The sequence below is a fragment of the Thamnophis sirtalis genome, unplaced genomic scaffold (assembly GCF_051295495.1).
Source record: "Thamnophis sirtalis isolate CommonGarterSnake01/CBP01778 unplaced genomic scaffold, rThaSir2_p1.2 scaffold_3, whole genome shotgun sequence".
NCBI classification, from domain to species: Eukaryota; Metazoa; Chordata; class Lepidosauria; order Squamata; family Natricidae; genus Thamnophis; species Thamnophis sirtalis.
Genome location: NW_028261383.1, coordinates 83,138,864 through 83,155,565, shown reverse-complemented (window position 1 = coordinate 83,155,565; position 16,702 = coordinate 83,138,864).

Below are 16,702 nucleotides of genomic sequence, written 5' to 3'. Positions count from 1 at the left end.
TTCTCCACCCACCTGTTGACATAAACTTCAAAACTACCCTCATTAATTGTGCAAACCAGTCGGATGAGAGTTGATTTTAATTCTAATAAGTCTGTCAACAGAACATCCATCAGGATGCAACAGGACTAGGAAAGCACACCCTGGAATTTGTCAAAACATTTGCTAATAAGTTGTGACATTTTTCATCTCTGGCAGATAATGCTACTGTGTGATATTCACCTGAGGTACATTCAAATCAAAGATGTTTTTGTAAAATTATAATAATATAATTGAAGAGAGACAGGAAATATGTACCAGAGTAATAAATGCTAGCTTCAGAAGGCTGCATTTCAATATCAAAGGATCTTGCAATTTAACTTCTAAATCTAATACAAGGGTATCAAACTGGCAGCCCATGGACCAGATGCCTCAGGTGTAGGCTACGTCCACCCCAGCTCCGTGAATGGGAAAAACATTGCGAAACATGACAGCAATGTGACACCATGAGTTTGACACCTGTGATCTAATACAAGATCAATCAATCAGAACTTCATTGTATTTAATTAATTAAGTACAATGTAATAATTAATTAATTAATAAATATAATTTCATTGTATTTAAGGACAATGACAATAAAGATTATACTTATACTTAATAGAGCTGGAAGGGATCTTGGAGTGTAGTCCAACTCCCTGCTCAAGCAGGAGACCTTATACCATTTCAGATAGATGGTTGAACAGTCTTTTCTTTAAAAAGCTCCAGTGATGAAGTACCTACAACTTCTGAAGGCAAGCTGTTCCACTGGGTAATTGTCCTGACTATTAGGAAGTTTCTCCTTAATTCCCGATTGCTTCTCTCTTTGATTAGTTTCCATCCATTGTTTCTTGTCTTGCCTTCTGGTGCTTTGGAAAATAAGTTGACCTCCCTCTTGTTTGTGGGAGCCCTTCCAAATACAGGCATACTGCTATCATGACAATCCTTCTTTTCTCTAGACTGGCCATATTCAATTCCTACAAGTTTTCTTCATATGTTTTTGTCTCTAGGCCCTTAATCATCTTAATTTCTCTTCTTTGCACTTTTTCCAAAGTCTCAACTTCTTTTTTTATAATGTGGTGCCTCTGTTTATACAACCAATAATTGTATTAGCTTTTTGACTGCTGCCACACACTGCTGCCTCATGTTTAAGTGATCATCCACTAGGACTCCAAGGTCCCTTTCAATGAAAGTTTAAAGCAATTTTTAAATTGATTTCTGATAAATACCTGATAAGGAATTGACCTCTAATCTAGAAGCTTTTCAGTTTTATAAAGTTACTAGTGAAAATCATGAAAAAAACACCAAGCAACTGAACACTGCAGAAATTCCCGCCTCCCCTCTTTCCCAAAAGAAGCCATTTTAGGAGCTGACCAAACAATAACAAGATTCCGTATGCGACTTTGAGACAATCCATTTTGTTCAGTAATCAGTTTGTTCTATTCTAACTCTATAGTGTGTGAATATAGAATGACAGATTGATTGATTGACTGAGTGACTGACTGACTGATTGAAACTGGTTTTGGTCATGCTCCAAACTAGAGGTTTGTGACCATTTGGACCTGAAATGGGAAAAGGAGTGTGGACACATTCATTTCATCAGTGATTCCTTTAAAATCCACACCTTTTCCTGAGTTTGCACAGTAGTTGTATATTTGCATTTTTCTGGAATCATATAATTACCCATTAGAGTAGCTTTTCTTCTCCTCTATCTGACTCACACATAAGGTCATGTGTCCTGTTACAATTAATCATAAAATAATATTAAAATACATTTGTTTTTAAGCTTATACGCAACTTCAATAACCCTTGTTTAGTTAAATAAAATTGTGTATTTGCTCCACACAATTAGAAAAAAGGAGTTTAAATTAGAAAAATTATTCAAACATTGTTCTTTTTCTACCACATACAAATTCTGTTGGGGATACAAGAAATTTAATTTTCTTTAAAGAAAGGTGCTGGGAATCTGTGGCCTTTCAGAGATGACTGAACTACAGCTTTCAATGATTCTTAATTCACAATCCTTATTTAGGGAATTAATGTAATTCACTAGCAAAGGCTATGTTATAAATTACCAATCACCCAGAACATTTTCACAAGTATGTAAAGAGAAGTTTTTCAAACAAGAATAGCTTGTCTACATCTTCAGTTCTCTCAAAACCTGATGAAATTTCTAGAATGTTCTACTCAGCCTATTTTAGTATGTTATCACAGATTCTAATAATTCATCCCTAAATGTTATCTAGGTGGAGATAAAATGTAAGGGTATCACAGAGACTGTCTTCCTTTGAGAATAGTCCCTTGATTATATATCCTCACAATACTGAAAAGCCTTTTCTTTGGCATAATGTTATGTTCTCTCCTTCACTGTCCTCGAAAACCAATACAGGGGGACTCCTTATCCAGAGCAACAATTCCCTGTGACTCTGGACCCAGAAATAACAGAACATGTGCTTCTGAGACCTTAATATTAGCCTTACCTCACTATTTTGAATAAATACCACCCTGCTCAGCATACAATGTTGTCAGGTTCTATAAAGCAGTGTTCAAAAATCATTGTGGTGGTACTGAAGCAGCCACGGGTTTTCCAAATTTCAATCCCACAGGAGTAATGGGCCTCAAATTTTGGATGCATCCTACAGTATAAGTTAGCCCATTTGGAGTACCCTGGCCTATTGTTGTTGCCCAGTGATGCACCTTTTTGTGCAATTGGAGATTTCAAACAGATAATCAGACCCAAGAGTTTTAGTAGTATATAGATAGATGTCACCCTGATAACAAAATAATATAGTACACATTCAAAATGCTTCCCAAACATAGTCTCTGTAAACATCGAACTGACATCACTATCCAAATGTGTCCTATGTATGCAGGAGCATGTTCATTAAATAAGCAACAACATGCATTTAGCTATTACTTATTGAATAAAACATTACCACTAGCTTCTTTTAATATGTAGGCAGAGAAAGGATACTATGACTTAATATTGAATATAAACCCATTCAACTTCCTCTTAGACTAGCTTCTTCCCTCTTTCAATTTAACTCTCCAGAATTCCCCACATGCTGTACAATGTTTAAAAATTAGAAAGTTCGGTTCTTTATCCTAGTCTGTCTGGTCCTTCCTTCTATTTGTAAAATCTATGGTATAGCTCCAGTTATAATGAAACTGAGCTTGTATTTGTATAGGCCACTGGATAGAAGATATAATTTACTTTAGCCCCACCATTGTCTTCCACCCCAGGAGCAAATTTATATTCTAATTTCATAGCTGCTTGTTTTTATCTTGCTTATATTATTGCAAACTGTCAAGCCTTCTTCTTGAGGGAAAGTCTAGACAATTTTTTTCAAATAATTGGAGTACAGGTAGTTCTTGACTTATGGCTGGTTGTTTAGCAATCATTTAAAATTACAACAGACCTACATGAGGGGATACTTAGGACAAAGATTCAATTCCAATGGCTGCCCTTCCCATAAAATGTAATCACCTCACCACACTTTGGTTGGTCAGCAACCAAGTCACATTCACAGCTATTTGCACCATCCCACCATCACATAACCATGTTTTGAAACAGTTATACCAAAAACCAGCATTTACTTCTATCAGCCTGTAGCAATCCGTGGGTTCTCTTAACAGCTGTGATGCTCACTTAATGACTGCTGGAAAAAAAAAGATCATAAAATTGGTCTGGTCACCTGGGTGACCCAATTTATGACCATCATGAATTATGACTCTAATGAGCAGGCTCTATTACAGTCATAACTCGAGAACTATTTGCTGGTTAAATTTCAACTATCCCATATAGTGTGTTAGAAACTTGTAGTTCCAATGAATGAGAACAGACACACACACTGACATTAAAGCCAAAATACCCATTTAATTAAAAAAAAACATATCCAATTGTCTATACTTAATTAGGATTTCACCTATATGTCCAGGATGAAATTGATATAAAACACTGTGGAGGTGGCAGGTTTTTTAAAATCACTATTATTGTCTTATTTAATAATTAGTGTAGAGGAACTGAGGTCAAGGTGACCCTGGAGAGGATTGTCTGAACAGTGGTTAACTCTTTCTTGCAGGATAGGGTAGTCCTGTGGACTCTTAACAAGGTTGTAGTCTGCCCTTTCCACAAAGAGAAATTTTGTGACCCAAGTAATGGAGAGTTTTCATCCATTCTCCAACCTTCTTTCTTAAAGATTATAGAGATAATGTGTAAATGCATGGCAGCTTCAAAGGACCCTGGAGGAAGCAGGTTATCTTTCAGTTAGGATTCAGACCAATTTATAGGACTGAGACAGCATTGGTCACAGTCTTGGTTGACCTTTCCTCGGGCCAGAAAGAGATGGGGGTTGTACATCCATCCTTGCTCTTCTTGACCGTCAGAAACCTTTGATATAGAGGTGAAATTCAGCAAGTTCTGACCAGTTCTGGAGAATTGGTAGCAGAAATTTTGAGTAGTTTGGAGAACTGGCAAATACTACCTCTGGATGGCTCCAGAGTGGGGTGGGAATGGAGATTTTGCAGTACCCTTCCCCTGCCATGCCCACCAAGCCATGCCCATAGAACCGGGAGTATAAAAAAAATGAATTTCACCACTGCTTTGATACCATTGATCAAAGTATCCTTGAGGGTAGGCAAACTCTGTTATGCTAGTTCTCCTCCTTCCTCGGGGGTCAGTTCCAGTTGGTGTTGATAATTGGGGAGACTGTGGTGGAAACCCCTCCAGAGTTGCAGGAGGGAAGGGCTCTTTCCCAGGGAGCAAAGAGAAAACATAGCTTGAAATCTTTGGTAAAGCTCAAAGGTAACCCCCCCCCCCAACCGTTCACATGATAAATTGAATAGTTATAGAAATAAGTGTTTAGTCTGGCAAGATCTCTGTCTATAGGCAAGCAACAATACAGAAGCCATTCTGAAGTAACTCCTCGTGTCATTTTTGATTCCTTGATCCTGCAGAGACAGTGTTCAGCATCAATGTTTAAAACACTTTTTATATACTGTAATGAAGGCTGACAGTTTAAGCTTTCTAGATCTTTTCTTTATATAATGAGGAAGATTTGTAAATACCAAAACAGGCATATTAAAATCATGGTATTTGCACACATGCAATAAATTGGAGCAATTCAGCTTACAAAATTTGCAAATTGGTTGTACAACAACATATTAGACTTATTTGAATTGAAGAACATCCCATGTTAATGGACTACCTTTGGAAGAAAAATGCTAATAATATATTGATATACTAGTATTATGTACTAACATTTTTGATAATGTTAATGACAGGTCCTTTCCAATCCTGTTATTATATATTCTATATAAAAAAGGATAATTTGATTTTTAGTAAGGCATACAAGAATGCATACACATCCAACCTCTGAATGAAAATAAGTTGAGTTTTTGAACTACTATTGTTAAGAACTGATTCACTGAAACAGTTGATCAAAAGAGAATAATACTTAAACATAAGATTGACATAGACTGGATTTATACTGATTCACATATTCATACTGCTGAGTTACATCTGGTTGAAATAATGTAGGTATTGCTAAATTTCTTCTGTAAATACAAACTTTAAAAAAAAATACTGTGACAAACTAATAATAGTAGCACTATGCTGTAGGGCAATTTTATTTCATCTTCCTTTTAAAAGTATGGAATGGTGACATAAATAGTTTCAGGGTGTGTCCAATTCACACTGAATGCATGTAGTCTCCAGTTTCTTTCATTCCCACTAATTATTGGATCAGCCTTCCTTTGTTGCTCTTCAGATGTTTGCTTAGTAGATGCAAGCTATCTTTGATGGATAAGAATTATATAGTTCTTTAAAGCATGCAGTAGTCTTGTATTGCATAAGCCCTGGAAACTATTTTCCATTTTTATGACCTGGAACCTCCCTAGGTAATCCTGTCTCCACAAACCACATGTCCAGATTTTGACGGCAACTGTCTAGAGCCTCTGTCCACGGATTGCTTACTGTTGTACACAATTGAGCAAGTCCAGGTGGGTGGGCACACACACCCATAATACCTGCAACTCTTGTCTATCACCACCCCAGTTGCAGTGTGTAACATTTAAAAACAAATTCTTGTGTTGGGCACACAGATTCTCACACTCCCTCCTTGACAGGGAATCTCTGTTTGTGCAAGAACTGCATTACCAATGTCTTAGAATAAACATTGCTACTTTTATAATTCCTTGCAAACACAAACTACTTACATTTTATCTTATTTTAATTTTTGTTCCTTCAAGGCACAAAAATTCCTAGTAGCTGCCTGGACAAGTCCCTGCAGCTTTCTTGGCAAGGTTTTCCAGATGTAATTTGCCATTCCTGTCTTTTTAGAGTTGAGAGAGAGTTACTGGCCGAAAGTCACTCAGCTGGCTTTATGCCTAAGGCAGGGCTAGATATCATGGTCTCCTGGTCTCTAACCTAGTGTCTTAACCACTCCAAATGGTTCTTATTCAAATATTAAAAGTCTCTGTCTCTCTCCCTCCCTCTCTCCCTCTCTCCCCCTTTTCTCTGTGTACATGTATGTGCATGTATAACATCATGTTATTTTAACCCCATAATTATTTCACTTTATTTTCCAAACTTTAATTCATTATAAAAAGGTGAGCAAAATATGAACAAAATCAAAATACAGATCTTTTTCTAAATCAGAATGTTGAGCCTGAATTAATTTAGTAAGTGACTTAGCAATATACATTTCTCCTCCAAATAAATCAACAATTCACTTGAAAAAGAAGTACATTAATCTAAATATTTGCTTTTCAGTTAAAATTGTATATATAATTACATAGGTGTAAGCTTGAGATTTATAACTAAATAAGTATGTGTAGAAGTACATTGTTATCGGTGCACTTATTTTGTGTGTGTGTGTATAATTTGTTTAATTTTTTAGATTTATTTCCAACAATAATAGTTATAAGTAAATTAAATCATTTAACTATAGCAGTAACTTATCACCTGCTCCTAAAATACAACAAAAACTTTCTTCTTCCAGTATCCCATTTCTTATCTATAAACAAATTTTTAAAACCTCATAATTTCAGTGAAAGTCAATTAATTACCAGAGACAGAAACCCTGACCAAATAAATCAAATTTATGTTTCTTTTTTTTATTTTCAACAATCTTGATCTTTAACGGCTTCAAATAATATCCTAAAACTTTAGTTCTTCTCATTTTTTTTTGTTCCTGCTCACAAAATTTTTCAGTTTAAAAAAAAACCTTTTCTAAATTCCTATGGGAAGATTAGCCCTCTCAACTCTCTTGGTTTGTTTTTAAATATTGATTTTTTTAATAAAGGATGATTTAATTATTAAGACATCATTTGATTTCTTTTGTATGTCCAATGAGCATCTTTTTCATATCATTCTTGCAGCTTGTCATCTTACAGTTCCATATCAGTTCAGTCTCATACTGTAAAGTTTGTCCTCTTCTATAACATCTTTTAAAATGTTTTGCTGCATTATATATTAGTCAAATTTAAATGTTCTTTTAATTGTACTCTTCAGTTCCTTCTAGTTCCATCTAGTGTTCAAGCTTCAAAGTTCCATCTTATCAATTTTTTAAAAAGAATTCAAAACAAAAGTATTTTCACACAGGGAGGATTCTTATAATTCCATTTTTTTTTATTTCAAATTTATCTTGACCATTATTCTGCTTATAACTTTCTAAAATCAAATTTCTAATCATCCTTTTGCTGTTAATTCCATAAAATAAATTAAGTATTAAAACTTGTATTTAAAGTTTCACCGTATTGAACGATATCACCCAGTGCTGTAAAACTAGTTGATCTAAAGGTTCCTAAAGCTGAAAAGCTGCTAGCAATAAATTTCCAAAAGTGACTAGGACAGGAAGAATGCAAATCCTATGTCCTTAAAGGCTCCAACCATGAATCAAGTAGGATAGTTATTTCTTTACCTCCCAGAACTCTAAATCCACCAGAGAACATTGCATTCTTCTCAGGAGGAATAACTACCATATATGGAGCATTTCTGGGCAATCTCAAACTCTGTCATTGTCCAGAGAAGAATTATATAAAGAGCTGATGTACTTGGTGGCTCTTCATTCTGACAGGGTTGTCAGATTCACTTTTAGCAACACCACTTTCAGTTTGCCATTTCTTTCCTGGAAGTCCCATATCACATCAGTATATACATACAGTACATATCAAATGAATGAATTAGTGCTATACTATTAGCCAGTGGAATAACCAGAAAATTATTTGCAATCATTTAGATATCAATTATTATTAATTAGTAATTAGAATAAATACATTGCCTTTTGTCTTTGCATATGTAAATGACATTTACCATTTTATGTATATACAAATGATGCAACATTTTCATGCAAGAAATACTTGTTAAAAGGGTTTGCTCTTGTTCCCTCCTTCTGTGTGCATGTGTGTGAGAGAGAGGGGGGGAGGGAGGGAGGGAGGGGAGGGAGGGAGGGAGGGAGGGGAGGGAGGGAGGGAGGAGATCAGGCATTTGGTATCTGCCGAAAATAAAAGTAAGGTTATTTTCCAAGCATTACTTATTAATGAGATTTTTTGAGAAGATGAGATTACAAGAATGTTGGCAACTGACTTACTTCCCATCTAAAATCAATGTGTGGCATGACAAAACCGCGCTGGTCAAAATCGCGGCGATAAAATCACGGCGGTAAAGCCACGACGTCATCACCGCACGTCATCACCACCACGACAACAGCGCGGCAACATAAGGGCGCTTTAAAACGGCACCGCGGCAGAAAGCCGACTTCATTTAAGGTAAGCGTTAGGATTAGGTTTAGGGGTTTGTTTTAGGGTTAGGTTTAGGGTTAGGTTTAGGGTTAGGTTTAGGGTTAGGTTTAGGGTTAGGTTTAGGGTTAGGTTTAGGGTTAGGGTTAGGGTTAGGGTTAGGGTTAGGGTTAGGTTTAGGGTTAGGTTTAGGGTTAGGTTTAGGGTTAGGTTTAGGGTAGTGAGTGCTTGGGAATGCGTGATTCTGCCCTCCGCGATTATGTCATCGCGGTAGGGTCGCGTTTTTCCTTAGCGCTTAGAACGGCACGAATTAGACTTCGCGCGTATGTCTCCGCACAGAAGGGCTTCGCGGATTTGTGGTGGAACCAAATCAATGTACTCCAAGTTAGATTAGGGTGGAGCTTTCTTATCTTTTTTAAAATAGCTTTCTTGAACCAACAAAGTGGTGGCCCTTTGAATTAATAGCATGAGAGTTTCCAGGTGGTTAAATAATAAATTTGTCCTGAGTCTTCATCAGTTTAAGAACTAATCTTTATAGCATATAATTGCCCAACACATTTTAACCAAATTACCTTGAAGGGCTCTTTAAGATAAATCTCAATCTTCACTACATAGGGATGTCTTAGCGCCTCTTTTAAATCTACGCAGTCTTGGAAAAAGACATTTACCATCCCTGGGAACAATCCCATTAACTAATTTCCCCTGCTGTTAGTAAGAATGCAGAAAGCAAGTAGCAGAAACCCATCCAATTGCCTTGGCCATGGCACATCCTTGGTTCTTGCTTCAGAGTGGAACAGAGTTGTTTTGCTTTCAGATCATCTGATCATCAACTCCTTTGCACTGGAACAATTCATTGTAACAAAAGACTTTGGCTAAATAGTTCTAAGGCTTAGAAATGCATTCCTGATATACTTACTTTACACACCACCCATCTTTAATAATTCATGACAGTAATACTTAGGAGTTAGCACTTTTCAGCTTCAAGATTATTTATAAACATGAGCTAATTAATCCTCTCAACACCTCAGTCACTATGACAATGATGAGGAAACCAACAGAGAAAAGGTAAACATGTGTTGAAGGCCACAACATGATTCACAGGTTGGGTGAAGGAAAAGGTTATAGAGCAGAGGTGACAAAATTGTGGCGCCCATGGGCCAGATGCATCATACACTGGCCATGCCAATCCCTGTTTTAGCAAAGAGAAAAAAGTCACAATACGTAATCTGATAACATGACAACGCAAGTTTGACACCCCTGTTATAGAGGGATTTCCTCTCAAATTTTCAGGGAGTTTCCACTACTTCTAGAATTGGTTACAGCATCACTATGCTAGACCTAAAAGAACTTCAGGTCATTCCTTAGAAGAATGTTGGTCTGATGTAGCAGGAGATCACTAGAATTTTGATATGAATATAACTTCAGAATTGTCAAAGTAGGACATCTCTAATTTACAAAAAAGAAGAAGCAAAGGCTACAGAGAAATCCCAGTTCACTTGATTTCACATCATTGATTCAATCTGCAAATCAAACCCCAGATCTTCATTGAAGTATGTGATGCACACTTATAGGTCTGCACCTATGCAGAGTTCTGTTGAGAGTTCACTTCCAGATGTAGCAGAAATGTGTGCCTCCAAATCTTTACCAACATCTTCATTCCCTAGTTGTATAGCCTTGTTCTGTCATTTCTTCAATTTCTTCAAGAACTGATTGATAGTTCCTCAGGTTGGGGGGGAGATGGAGACCCTCACATCCACTGGATTACAACCTCACGTCCACTGGATTACTCCCTTCTCACACATTCACAATCTAGAACACACTTCTACATCAGTAATGGTATCCTATTCTCTTCACTATTGATTTGGTAGCAGGAACACGCATATCTGGGCATGGGTCCTTGATGACATCTGGCCAATTTGCATGAACCAGTGTGAACCGGCAGCATACAAGTTTGGAATTTATTCAATTTGTAGGCCGCCCTATTCCCCGAAGGGACTCAGGGCGGCTGAACAAAGCCAAGGGAGGGGAAATTACAAAACGTAAGACAAAGACAATCAGACAATACGAACAATTTAAAAGCACAACAGACACAGCAAATTCGAGTAGGGGGGGGGGACTCAACCCCAGGCTTGCTGGGACAGCCTGGTCTTCACGGCTGTCCGGAAGGCCTGAAGGGTGGAGAGGGTCCGAATCTCCACGGAGAGCTCGTTACAAAGGGCCAGGGCAGCCACAGAGAAGGCCCTCCTCCGAGTAGTCGCCAGCCGACATTGGCTGGCAGATGGAATACGGAGAAGGCCTAATCTGTCGGATCGAATGGGTCTGTGGGAGGTAATCAGCAGAAGGCGGTCTCTCAAGTACCCAGGTCCAATACCATGTAGGGCTTTATAAGTAATAACTAGCACCCTGAAGCGTATCCGGAGACCAATAGGTAGCCAGTGCAGCTCGCGGAGGATAGGTATAATGTGGGTGTACTGGGGTGCACCCACAATCGCTCACGCGGCTGCATTCTGGACCAGCTGGAGTCTCCGAACACTCTTCAAGGGCTGCCCCATGTAGAGCATGGAACTTCTCTTCTACATCATAAGAAACAGAGGCTGAGCTATTATCAATTCCAGCTTGAAACACTGTGACAAGCCTAAGGCTGGAGTTTTATAAATAGTAATTCTTGTTTTTGACTTCTCCTTCCTGCTTTTCTTCATTTGATAATTATCACTACAATTATTGTTTGTCACAAGTATGCCTGTGAATAATTTAATCATGCTTTAATCTCACCATACTTTCAGTGCCCCAACAAGAGCTTATTTTTTTAAATTACCAGTTGATCGCTACACCAATATAGGCCACACACTGGCCACTTGTATATCCAAGCTTTTATAAGCTATGAAAACATTAATTCAATTGATTTTCAAGTGGTAATGGCTATTCAAATCTCTGTAATTGTAAGCAATGAATGTTGCTGTCCCAAAACTTAATTTATTATCCCTAAAATTATAACCGGACACTATTTGGGTAGTCTTTAAAAGAATTATGGCATCTCTTTAACTGCAACTAATTTCCACCTTCCTTCCATATCACTCATCCTGATCCATTGCCTTCATCCGGCATTCCTCTGGGGCATCCTACTTCTCTTGTGTATCATTAAAGAAATTGTGAAGAGCTTAAATAAATAACTATCCTAGGTATTTTGACAGTGGTACATTTCATACATTCACTCATGCTCTAGTCACCCCACTGTTTCACTCCTGCAATGTGCTGCACATGGGACTGTGCTTGAAGAATACCTGGAAGCTTCAATGGGTCCAGAATGTGTAGTGCAAGTACTAATGGGTTTCAGGAACAGTAGTGGTTGTCTGTTTGCTTCCAGGTGCAATTCAAGATAGCAATAGCACTTAGACTTATATAGTCTCAAAGTGTTTTTTACAGCCCTCTCTAAGCAGTTGACAGAGACAGCCTATTGCCCCCAACAATCTGGGTCCTCATTTTACCCACCTCAGAATGATGGAAGGCTGAGTCAGCGTTGAGCCTGTTGCAATTCGATCTGCCAAATTTCAGTCAGCCAGCAGTCAGGAGTATTGCATTGTAAACACTGTGCCACCGCAGCTCAGATGCTGGTTGTTACCTATGAAGCACTACACATCATGGGACCTCATTACTTGAGGGACCTTTATGCAGTGTCATCTGCCTAGGTGATTTGATCCTGTAGGTTTGATCCACTCTGGGTTCCTTCAGTTAAACAATGTTGTCTCTCAAGGCTCTGGAACCACATTTTCTTTGTAGCAGCACCTTCCATCTGGAATGAGGAATTAATTCAATTGGTTTTCAAGACCTAGATACCATTCTCTCTGCTATCATTTGGAAGAACTGTGAAGACTCTTCACCTAGGCCTTCAGTAAGAGAGGTTGAAATTTTTTGCTTTATTTCTTATGTTTTATTGACTGTGTTGTAATTTCATTGATTGCTGTGTGCTGCCAAGATCCCTGGCAGTTTTTTGGTAGCATGCATAATTAGTAAATTATTATAGTTACTCACACGTTCAGATATTTCTTTCTTTCTTTGTTTGTTTAATTTGTATGCAGCCCATCTCACATTTGGCTGGGGTTGGCACTTTTGTCCACCTATTGAGCCCTACCCAAGGCCCTAGGATAGGCAGATGTTGTTGTTCAATAATATTAAAGGAATCATCACAGGATGTAAGCTGTTCCAAATAAAACTGTCTTTTCAATTAACTGATTGTGATTTTGTCAGTGCTTATGGTGTTACCCCAGCCAAGAAATACAAGCGTAGGATTCATATTTTAATACAGAAGATTCTTGAAATTATATAAATTTATATTTATAGTGTTATAAATAATATTATAATTTATAATATTATAAATGTAAAAATCAAGCAGACTCTTCTTCTAGGTTTAATGAACAAGAAACTTGGGGGGAAATCTTGATCTTTGTTGTTCTACATGGAGAGTATACTCATTCCCACAATGGAAAAATAGTTGGAAAAACTGATGGAGCTAGCAGAGACGGCCAAATTAATTTCTTTAATTAAAGAAAAGAATGCATCCAACTTTGTTTCTACCTGGAAACCACTTCTAGACTCGGTGCTTGAGACAGAAAAAAAATGAAATTCTGACTTTGCTTATTAGATAAGATTGTTGTTGTTTTTAAAAAGGCTAGAATATATTAAGCATGCAATAGCAAGAAGTTGAGGCTGCAGTGTTATTGCCTTTATTTTGCTGCACTGAAAATAATTGGAAGCTAATGCTCTTTTCTCCCTTTACCTTATACTTTTCTCTTCCCCTTTTCCCCTTCACAACTGTCCCACTATCTTTATTTTTGCTTGTATTTTATATTTTGACAAGTTTAATTAAGTTATATTTTTTAAATGCTGATGATGTTCAAATGGTGCTCCAGATTTTTTGGCATTACACCCAAGGGACCCATCAGTATTGGTACTATGATTTCTTTTGCCCCCTTCATTCTATTTCTATTTACAGATCTTTGTATTTTGTAACTTTCTCCAGTTCTTTCTCTCCTATTCTGCTTTATCCACATATTGCAGTGTTCACTATCTGGACATTTTTGTCTTTCTTATCAACAAGTCCTACCACAACAAATGGTATGGCAAATGTTTGTCTGTCTGAATACTAAAGTCCAAGACTATTTTGGCTTATTTATTGTCTATGTTGTGGTCCCATTAGTTCTTGCTTCCAGGTAGAACAGATCATGAACAGGCCCATACTGTTATGACTCAAAGCCTTTTTTATTTTTCACAATTAACAATATCTTTGTTAAAGAGGAAAAGATTTCCAAATGTATATGATTTAACTTAATGGGAATGAATGGTATTTAGATTCTTTTATTCTACCTGCTAATTCAGCATAGTTCTCAGAATTTAATAACTGCCCAGGTTATATCTGGAATGTTGTCTCAGTTTATGTTTATTTTTCAGCAACTGTGCTATGATTGGTAGAAAAAATTGTTATGGAAGTAAGCCACAAAATATTTGCAATTGTTTTATCAAATGAGAGATGAGCATAATAGCACATTTTATTTGGCTTTAATTGAAAGCAATATACAATAATTATAATCCTACCCGTTTAATCATAGCTTGCAGTTGGGAATGAAGGACATTTCCTGACTATTCAAAAATGTTGCTTACATATTATCATTTTTTATCAATTATTACTACAGGATGGAGCAGATGGAATCAGTCTATATACAGACTGTATAGAAAAAAAACACTGGTAAATTGTTCTTTAAATGTTTTTTCTATCAGTTTAGGAACCAACAAATCTGTAGCAGCTGGAAGAAGCTTAAAGGAATCACTGACATCTACATATTTTCCTTTTAGGGTGGGAAAACACTAAGAATCTTCCAGATATATAAACCAGTCCCCAAATTTCTCAGTAAGTCTGTGCTGTCTGGAGCATTCTGGAAGTCAAACGCCACACCTGTTTTTTCCTTTGGTTGAAAATGACTGTTTTTAGCTAAAATCTCAAAGAAAGGGTAAAATAGCTATTTGTCATCCTTTCTTGCCAGTTTTTCCTTAAGATTTCCACTCCCTTTCATGCAATGCCATGAATTATAGCTATTCCTCATTAATATATTACCTCCCTCTGATCCTTCAATAGAATGTCACTCATAATTGTTTAAGTCATCTAAAAAGCAACTATGCTTTCTTTTTAGCTGAGGTAGAAGTATAAAAGATACTTTAAGAAGAAACACCACTGGCCTTGGGCATACTGCAATGGTCCTGACTGTCGAAACTGTCAGGAATCACTTTTTTCAGTGTTGTTGTGGCTTTGGGCCATCGCTAAACAAATGGTTGTAAGTCGAGGACTACCTAGCAATTTGGGCTAGGGAGCTTTGTAGCTTTATTTGCTAAAATGAAATCCTCTTTTTTCCCCTCCAATGCATTTGTACCTCTTCATCCAGTTTTGGTCACAATATAAAAGGTGTTGAGATTCTAGAAAGGATGCAGAGAAGAGCCACAAAGACGATTAGGAGTCTGGAGGCTAAACTGTACAATGAATGCTTAAGGTATGTCTAGTTTAATGAAGAGAAGGACTGTGTGAGTGACTTGATAGCAGTCTTCTGTTATTTGAGTGGCTGTCACAGACAAGAAGGTGCCTTTTCTCCAAAGCACCTGAGGGCAAGACAAGAAGCAATAGATGGAAATTAATCAAGGAGACAAGCAAACTAGAAATAAGGAGAAATGTCCTGACAGTCAGAGCAAGTAGAGACTGGGTAACCATTTGTCTGGAATGGTAGAAGTTCTCCTGCTTGAGCAGAGGATTGAACTAAAAGATCTCCAAGGTTCCTTCCAACTCTGTTATTCTGTTATCTTCAAAAGAGACACCAATTTATTTAAATATGATTCTTCCTTCTACTTCCTGAAGATGGAAAAAGCAGTGATTAATGGACTAGGGTAGGCTACTTGACTGAGTCCCTAAAAACTATGTTCTGAATCTTAATTTTCATTGCATGATACATTCATAACTACTCGTGTTTCTTATCTATTGTTATTCATTTATTTATTAATATTTTGATGTATTGTAGTGATTAAGGAAACTCACACACATAAACTGAATTCCCAAAATTAATCAGTGATAGAAGAGAGGTAACTTGTAAAGCATCCTTTTGCAATCCAAAGCTTTCCAGTGGTTTTAATCTTGTCTGCTGAAGGACATCTTCCTAAACCTTACAAAAACAACATAAGACATTCTGACAATACATTGTTAGTATTAGTTCAGCTTTACTTCTTTCCCAAACATTATCTGCCTGTGTGTCTAATTGAAACTATATTTCTTTTCAGATGAAGTGTTTGGCAGATGTGGGTTCCTAGCAGTTGGGACCAGTGCAGCCGAATAGGTAGTAACTTGGCCACCTATGCATCCAAACTGGTTCTATCAGTGGCACCGTAGGCGCCACCATCTTGTTTTTTGCGCATGGACAGAAGCAAAATTTTACCTAATGCACATGCGTGCATAGTACGTCGCTGAGCGAACCAGCAATAAAAGAATCCAGAACCCACCCCTGGTGCTTGGGTATCTTGAATGGAATGAAGTCAAAGGAAAAGTGTCAGTTAATTCAACATTCTCCCTTTCTGATGAGAATCCCAGTTCTGATAGTTTCTTACCGCATTCTGTTTGCCTGATTTCATTTGCTAACACCTAGTATCTAGGAAATCATGGAAGGTGATTCTTTCAGAATGAAGGACGGAGATGTAAAAGAATGAAGTTGCAATCCAGAAATCCTTGTTAACTGACAGTGATGAATAATGTGTAATGTTGTAAACCGTATTCCATAAAATAACTTATTTTTCTATTAATGTAAACCCACAATTTAATATACTGTATGTCATTCTCAGTTAATCATAAGACAGAAATGAAAACAATACTACTTTCCAGAGCTAATATTTACTTATTTACTTAGGCATATATAATATATTGCTC